This window comes from Herpailurus yagouaroundi, unplaced genomic scaffold (assembly GCF_014898765.1).
Source record: "Herpailurus yagouaroundi ecotype Mexico unplaced genomic scaffold, PumYag 190, whole genome shotgun sequence".
Taxonomy (NCBI): Eukaryota; Metazoa; Chordata; class Mammalia; order Carnivora; family Felidae; genus Herpailurus; species Herpailurus yagouaroundi.
Window position 1 is genome coordinate 8299710 of NW_024412421.1, and position 8008 is coordinate 8307717.

Sequence of the window (8008 nt, forward strand, 5' to 3'; positions counted from 1 at the left end):
CTAAAGTCGGGGCCACTCGGAGTGGGAAACACGGCAGAAAATGGAGCTCGCTCATCGGCGGCATTGGAGATGACCGGGGAGTACGGAAGCACTTGTGATGACAAGCCACAGTGGCCCGGAAGCAGGACTCTGGAGGGACGAGCCACTCAGGAGTACTCTGGTGGCCCCTAGGAGCTGGGTCCTCCTTCACGTCTGCCCTTGCTTGTCTGTAAAATGGGCCACAGCGACCTTCACAAAGGGCCGAAAATAAAGACCTCCTGTATCCAGGTCCTCAATCCGATTTTATTTCCTCTGTCCAATTACATTGCCCTGGCAGCCAATTTTTCTTTCTAGAGTGCAAAGGCATGGGCATTAAGTTTTTAAGCGGAAGGAAAACAGAAAGAGCTCTCAGACTGGCGGCTTGGATTTAGAAGACACTAGATTGGCTGCGTGAGTTTTTAATTTGGGTGTTTGTTTGTTTGTTTCTTCCTCTGCCTCTTTGGTAGGACACGGTTCACAACGAAACACACACACGTGCTGGCAGCAACTCTGACCAAGAAAAAAGAAGGTTGCAAATGGGGCAATTATAAGGCCCATTGTATTTGCCATCGCTGAACTTCCAGATCTCAGACTCAGAGCCTCCCGGCAGCAAGAGTGAAAGGGGAATGATGGCCAACGACACCGCCTCACTTCCTTGGAACACACAGTTCTCCAGGGGGGAGAAACGTTTTCCAGATGCTTCATCTGAAAATAAGCTTTATGCTCAGGGCCCTTCGAAAGGGGGTAACGAGAACCGAGAAGTTCAATGTTCCCGCGAGAGCAAGCACAGTTGCAAAATTCCCAGAGCCAGAGGAAAAAAGTGGGGCTGGCGGGTGCCTGCCTAGTGCCCGCTCGGGTTGTTCGGTGGCGAGTTCGCAGAACCCCATCGTGAGAAGGATTCAAGGCCGCACAGAGGCTGGACAGAGAAGGCAGATGATTGACGGGGCATGCTATGTCGCTCCTTACCGTGGGCTAAATAAACACAGCACAAATGAGCCGCTTTCTGGTGTCCGCGTGGTCCAAAGACAGAGCTCTGGGGCTAGACAGGGTATGGCTATCATTCTCCTTAGATGTCCCTGAATGACCTTGTTCGCCATCGGGTCTTCCAGAAGAACTGGCAGGTTGGGTGGCGTTTCTATTGATGCTTGAAGTCAGAGGAAGTGCGTGGCAGGTTGAACTAAGAGGCCTACGCTGCAGAAGCCTGCCCAATAATCACATCTTGATTCAGAGCCATGCCGCCCTCCACGTGGGCCTGGGCCACATGCTTTTTTTTTTTTTTTTTTAATGGTAAAATATTTATTTCTGCAAGACTTTTGAGGGGCTTCCACTTTCTTTTACTTTTCTGTATTGGTTGAACTTACTATATAGCACATATTACTTTGATGATCAAAATCTGGTAGCTAGATCATTTTTTTTTAAGTTTATTTATTTTGGGGAGAGAGAGAGAGACAGAGTGAGTAGGGGAGGGGCAGAGAGAGAGAGAGAGAGACAGCGAATCCCTAGCAGGCTCCACACGGTCAGCACAGAGCCCGATGTGGGGCTCGAACCCACGAAAGGCGAGATCATGGCCTGAGCTGAAACCACGAGTTAGATGCTTAACCGGCTGAGCCACCCAGGCGCCCTAGATCATTTTAAATTAGTCATTTTTTTCTTTCTTCCTTTCCTGGTTTTCTTTCTTTCTTTTTTTTTTTTTTTTTTTTTTGGCTTCGAGTCAGATCAACGTTCTGTAAGGGCTAGTCTCCCAGTGACCTAAGACACAGAACTGATGAAGAACCTTATCTAACTCAATTCCAAATATCTGAAACTGTTTCACTCAGGCCACCCTTGGAGAGGAACCGAAGATAAGAAAACAGTTTGGAGAATCTGTGATGTCTGCCGAAGACCCATGGTTCTGAGACAGTCACCTTGCACACGTCCGTGGCCCAGGAACCCCACAGCCACAGGCCAATGGCCAATGTGGGGTCCTGGAGGCCATGATCAAGAAAAACAAACAAACAACAAAAAGACATTCACTAAATATCAAGGCAGGAAACACAAGGAGGAAACACCTAAAGAACAATTTTGAAAAACCGTTCAAAACTGGAAGGGGTTGCTGTGCAAGACGTCAATTCTGGAAAGCGCGGCCGGATCCTTAGACACTGCCTTCCACCGACTAGGGATGCGTGCACACGGATGCCCACTCCTCTCTTACTTCTGAGATTCTCCTTCTCCGAAAGCCTCTGGCCACGTTTTGCAGAAGACTCTGCAGCAGGGGTGAATTTCCAAAGCAGTTTTTTTTTTTTCCTGGTTAGCCTTCAATTAACCAGAAAATCAAATTAATTGTGCATGAAGTTCTATTTCCAGGACACAGGCTGACCCATGGAATATGCAAATCTGGGTAAAAATAAGTCATGTTCAAGTGGGGGCTCTCTCGTGTTTGTTTTAGAGCGGGGAAGAATGGAAAAACAAGACAGTGAGGGCCCAGGGCCAAAGAAAATGCTATATTTAGACGTGAAGGGCTTTGTTTGGCCCCGATACCAGTGTAGACACAGCCAGTCAGGAACAAGGGGGCCATTCAATCAATCCACCTGACACGCTACTGTCGCCGGCCTGTGCGTTCCACGGGCACCGAGCTCAGAACCATCCTGAAAGGGGCTGTCGGCTGGGAGGCGGTAACAGCTGGTCCGTGGCAATTAACCGGCAGTTTCTGTTGCTGAAGGAGATTATTTTGGATGGCGTAAAGAGATTCAAATAAAAATGTCAACGTGCCCATTATGGATGAAAGTTAGAAAAACTTAAGTGGCCCCGAATTAATCACTATGTGACAGCGAGGCACGTAAATGAGTACCGAAAATCCTCCGCAAATCTGTTTTCCTGCCTTTTTGGTAATCGTAAAGAAGCTTGCTGGGGGGTGTGGGGAGGGCATTTCTCGGCTACAACCTTAATTCATCTCGGAGTGACGATTTAACGACAAAGTCACAAGCCCTTAAAGCAGCATTTATTGAGGGGCTAATGAGCGTCCCTAAGAACTCTGTGGAAAAAAGAAAAAAAAATAAAGGCAGCCACCAAACATAAGAGGCCTTTGAAAATACCGAAGAGAGGGGAGTTCATTAGGCTTTTTTTTTTTTTTTTTTTTTCTTCCCTTTTCTCAACAATGAAGATTTCTGCTGCCAAACCTTCAGGAGTAGGGTTGGTTTCCTTTCAAGTAATTGATGCAGATTTGGCTTCTGCACGGAGTCCAGACAAGCTCTCCAACGAGAAGCAGGAAATCACACCGTCAAAGGGAAACTGTGCATTCCTTCCTCCCTGGCTGGGTCGGCCCTCACAAACACTGGATTTATGCTGCCTTGCCAAACTGCCTCTGATTTCCATGCCCTCCCACGGCTAAGATAACGGACGCTGCCTTCGGCCTCTGCGAGAGGCACTTACTTAAAACTCCAGCTACGCGGTAACAAAACCGGCTGCTGTCACCCCAAATCGAGCAAATGAGCTCCTGTCCTACAGCATAAAAGGTAAGAGAGTTATTGAATGTTCCCCGCGGGGAAGCCCCCATTCCTTCTTGCCCTCTCCTGGCACCCCCCCCCCGCACCTCCTGGAATCTTCTAGGCCCTCTCGCCTCCACTCCTCCTTCTGTCTCCGGGAGCACAGGAAGGAGTAGCTGGAGCCAGTCTGTTCTAAACAGATCAAGTTTTCTTAAGTCAGGGCTTTTCTTCTTTTTTCAGTCAAAGTAGAAGTGGGAAGGAATGCTGTGAAGAAAATAGAAACTGGCAAAGCGCTTTAACTTCAAATATCTTCTGGTCAGTGCTGATGCACAGACCTATTGCTGTTCCCGGCAAGTAAATACAACTGAACGGTTCTGGGAAGTGGGGAAGAAATGGGGCGGGGGTGGGGGTGGGGAAGGGAGAGGCCGGCCGCAAGCCCCCAGATGTGAAACAGGTATCGTGACTGCTGCTCGCTCAAGTCGAAGAGAATCATGTTTTTTTTGGAGCTATTATCCCCAAGGAGTCTCGAAAATGATCTGCAACATGCAGTGAAACTGACACGCAGAAAACATGCGTATTTAGGAAGTATTCCCGGTGTGGTTTGTACGTAGCCAAAACATTCTGTTTCTCGCGGGGTAGAAAAGAAAGTCTGCACTCCAACTGCCTCCATTTGGAGAACCCGTTTATTAAAATGCCATTTTCCGTGGCTGTGTTAATGCGCGATCCGCATTTGTACGCTATTTGTACGCTACACCCCTGCTTGCGAAGGTCTACACCCTGTGGCACAACACCGGCGCTTGAGGAGGCCAGATGGCTAATTCTGAAAGAACTGTCTGCTCGATATCACCCAGGAAGGACTCAGACTTATTCACCCCTCACTGGGGCATGTCTGTATGTCGGAGAACATCTCTTTAAACACAGTCACATCCTGAAGGCTGCGCATCGTCCTTGTTTCTTCCGAAGTTGACAAAATTCAATTGGCCTCGTTTAAATGGATTTTTTTTTTTTTTCAGTAGCATATAAGCAGTCCTCAGTTCCAAAAGGGAAGCTCGACTGGGGACTGCCGGCTAAGGTCACAAGGGAGAAAACACTCTTGCCGTCTGTCTTCGGGGCAACCGCGGCGAAGACGGACGGTGTCCAGGGTCCCTAGTAAGGAGAATTTTCATAGTGATTATATACAATCTGTTAGGATCGTAGCACCTTTCACTTGTGTGCCAAACTGTAGAGTAACACTTGGCATCCACTTTTTCAGTTAAACCAGACAACACGATTTCAAGAGGGCCAATAGGCACTGATCTACACTGACCACACTCCAAGAGCTCAGAGAGGTTAATCAACGTGCCAGGTTCACACGACGGGTCTATGGAAGAGGCAGAACTCAAACCGGAACGGACCTGCACGCAAAGCTTTGTTCTTAAACACGGTGCTGGTCTGCCCCTTGCTCCGCTACTTGGCTGTATTCACACTTGGCTGACTTTGCGGTCACCCTTTCTTCTGTCCACTCTGGCCTGCCCAACACATAACCCTGCGCTCCAGAAGGGAGGCAGCGTACCCCTGGTCATTAAGAGTTGACGGGCTGGGCTCAGAATGCCTGGGTTTGAAACCTGGCTCTGTCATTTACCTACGGGGCGACCCTGGGCGTGCTTCCCCGCCTGTGAATGGGAATATGGGAGATTTCCACCTAATACGGTTGCTGTAAAAATAAAATGGGCGAAAATATTTCAGTGGAGGATCGTCTGGGGTGCCTAGCGCCACCACGCAGCTAAGGCGAGGGAGGGAAGGCAGGCAGGGAAAGAGGGAGTGGGAGGAAAAGAAGAAAAAAGAAACGAGAAGAGAGGAGGAAAGGACAGAGGAGCGGAGAGAGAAGGAAGAGAAAAGAAAAGAAAGGGAGGAAAAGGGACACAGGTTGGAAGACAGAAAAGAAAGAACAGGGGAAAGAGAGCAAGGAAGGAAAGAGGAAAGGAAAAGAAAGCGAGGTGAGGCCGAAAGGAAAGAAAGAAGTTAAGAGAAAAAGGGAGAGAGAGAGAGAAAGGGAAAAGAAATGAACGCCAAAGGAAGGGGACGTGTTCTACTCACTGGGTCCCCACGGAAGGAGGGTCATCACCCACAGGCGATGGTGGAGCGAGGGACGAGCATCTCAAGGCCTCAGACAAGCCTAGTGGGCAGCCCCCAGGGCCTCTCCCACTGTTCACCGACTCAACACCCTTAGCGTTAACCCTCTTCCTGCACAGCCTCGTCCCCCCCCCCGCAAGCTCCCGAGGCGGTGCCAACGGCTTCCCAGCCTCGCCGTCCTGCGGGGGTGAAACCGTCCTGGCCCAGCCTTCTCCGCGCAGGTCGGGTCACGTGACCACCCCCGAGCCAATCACCAAGACCCAAGGCATACCGCCTGCCGATCGGCTTTCTGGCCTCACGCGCTTCACCCTTGCTCAGGAGCCGAGTCCCACGGACTGCAAGGTGGAAGAGGGAACGATTCCGTGGAGGGACTTGGGGTGCAGTTGCCCAGAGCAGAATGCACGTGGGAGCGGCAGGTTGCTGTCTACCGCGGGCGAAACTTGCCTGCTGAGAGCATCCCCCCCCCCCCCCCCCGCCCCCCTCCTAGACGATCCCTTGTTTCGGTGTCGTTGGTGTGGTTCCGGGACTTGAGCGCTTGGGTTTGACTCTTGGCTTCATCGCTGACTAGCTGTGCGACCCTGGACGGGCTGATCCACCTGTCTCTGCTTCCGTTTCCCTTGTGAATGGGGTCAGCGATCGATCTTCCTCACCGATGGGCAAGTACTACCGTGTTCGGCCTAATGTGAACGCGTACTCGGCACCCAACACATTTTCGCCGTTGGATATTCGAAGATGGTTTGGTGAGCACCCGGGAGGCACCAGACCGGCTTGGGTGGGTGGGACACACTGGAGAACAAGACGGAACGACGGCAGAACCTTCGACCTCCTAGACCTAATATTCTCGGGCGGAAGGAGGCCGTGCCCGAAAGAATGAGATAGTCCCACGGAAGTTAGGGAGAAGCGGTATGGAGAAAAAGAAAGCAGGTCAGGGCGGAGGGGATTTCAAGAGCAGCGGTAGTGGGGGGCACGTAAGCCCAGATTTGGAGGGTGCGGTGAGTTAAGCCAATAGGATATGGGGCAGTGGGGGGTATTCCAAGAAGGGGGGGGGGCAGGCAGTGCAGAGCCCCAAGGTAGGAGCGTGCCTGGAGTTTCCGCAGCAAGGGGACCAAGGTGGCTGGAGGGAACAAGAGAGGACAAGAATTGGGAGATGTGAGGGGCGAGGCAAGAGAGGAGATCAGGAGGGGCCCCGGGGGCACCCCGGGAAGACTCGGGATTTGCCTCTGAGGGAAGTGGGAGAGCGGATGTGACTTTGTGCAGGGCTCGTGGTGGCCCCTGTGTTGAATGCCCAGCAGTTCTGGCTATTATTGACTGAGGCTGTCTACATTTCAGTTCCGCAGTTGAGAAAGCAAGGGCGTTGTAAACTCCTTGTAAGGATCGCAGGGGGATCCTCCCAGAGCCAACCCGCCAAGGGGAGGGAAGCCCGGCTCTTATCTGAAAAATCGGATGCCCCTCCAATGCAGTATGGGTGCCTTTTCTCTGCCGAGCCTTCCAAAGAAACAGGACCGAGGGCGGGGCAGGTTCTGGATGTTTTAGCCTCATTCAATATTGTAAATGACTCCGCCTGATTTCGGTACCTCACTCTGTGCCGGGTCAGGTTTGGGCTTTCTTTGCAGAGACGAGAAGAAGAGAAGGTCCCCTAGTGAGAAGTGTAGGACAGAGGGACTGTACCACCCGTGAGCCTTGCAGACAGTCCGGCCCGCTGCACGTTTGGGACGGAAATCCGGTGGAGACGGCTCAGACGAGAAAGATGCCCACTAAAATGCTTAGGCTCCTCGTCTCCCAGAAACCATTAAGGCGTCTCATTTGCAGTTTGTCTACAATCTTTTGGGCTCATTGAAGCTTCCAGGTAGTGTCATCTGTGAACGCTAATAAATCCCGTATGTTTGTTTTCCTACCTTTTGGTCTTTTTCGAAACTGTGTTTAGTTAAAGTATGCTATTTATACAGACACGTGCACGGATCCTATTGTACGGTTAGGTGAATTTTCCCCAAAGTGAACAGCCCGATGTAACCAACACCTGCGGCCTATAGAACATTGCCAGGACCTCAGAGACCCTTCCAGTAGAAGCCATTATTCTGATTTCTAATATGATAGAATAGGTCGGGCTTGTTTTTGTTTTTTTTTTAACTTTATTTAAATGAAACCCTATATGAATTTTTGTATAGCTATATGAAACCCTCTATTCACTTTATATAAATGAAATTCTACGGAACATCTCTTGTATTAACTTCTTTTGCTTCTGTCGTTTGTGAGATTCGTCCATATTGCTGGAGGTAATGATAATTCATTGATTTTTCTCGCCATGTTCCATTTTATGACTATATTACCGTTTCTATACGAACTAACTGACAGAATTGGGAGTTGTTTCTTTTTTTTTTTTTAACGTTTATTTATTTTTGAGACAGAGAGAGACACAG

At 50.0% G+C, this 8008-nt stretch overlaps 2 long non-coding RNA genes across 2 annotated transcripts; one reads left to right on the top strand and one right to left on the bottom strand.

Moving 5' to 3' along the window:
* Nucleotides 1-4144: 4144 nt before the first annotated feature.
* LOC121045309 (uncharacterized) lies at nt 4145-5904 on the bottom strand. The gene is made up of 2 exons (XR_005797694.1): nt 5584-5904; nt 4145-4625 (listed from the first exon to the last, which is right to left on the bottom strand). It is a non-coding gene; the product is annotated as an uncharacterized LOC121045309 (long non-coding RNA).
* A 153-nt stretch (nt 5905-6057) lies between these two features.
* Nucleotides 6058-7536, top strand: LOC121045310 (uncharacterized). Its single transcript, XR_005797695.1, has 2 exons — nt 6058-6331; nt 7205-7536. It is a non-coding gene; the product is annotated as an uncharacterized LOC121045310 (long non-coding RNA).
* The last annotated feature ends 472 nt before the right edge of the window (nt 7537-8008 follow it).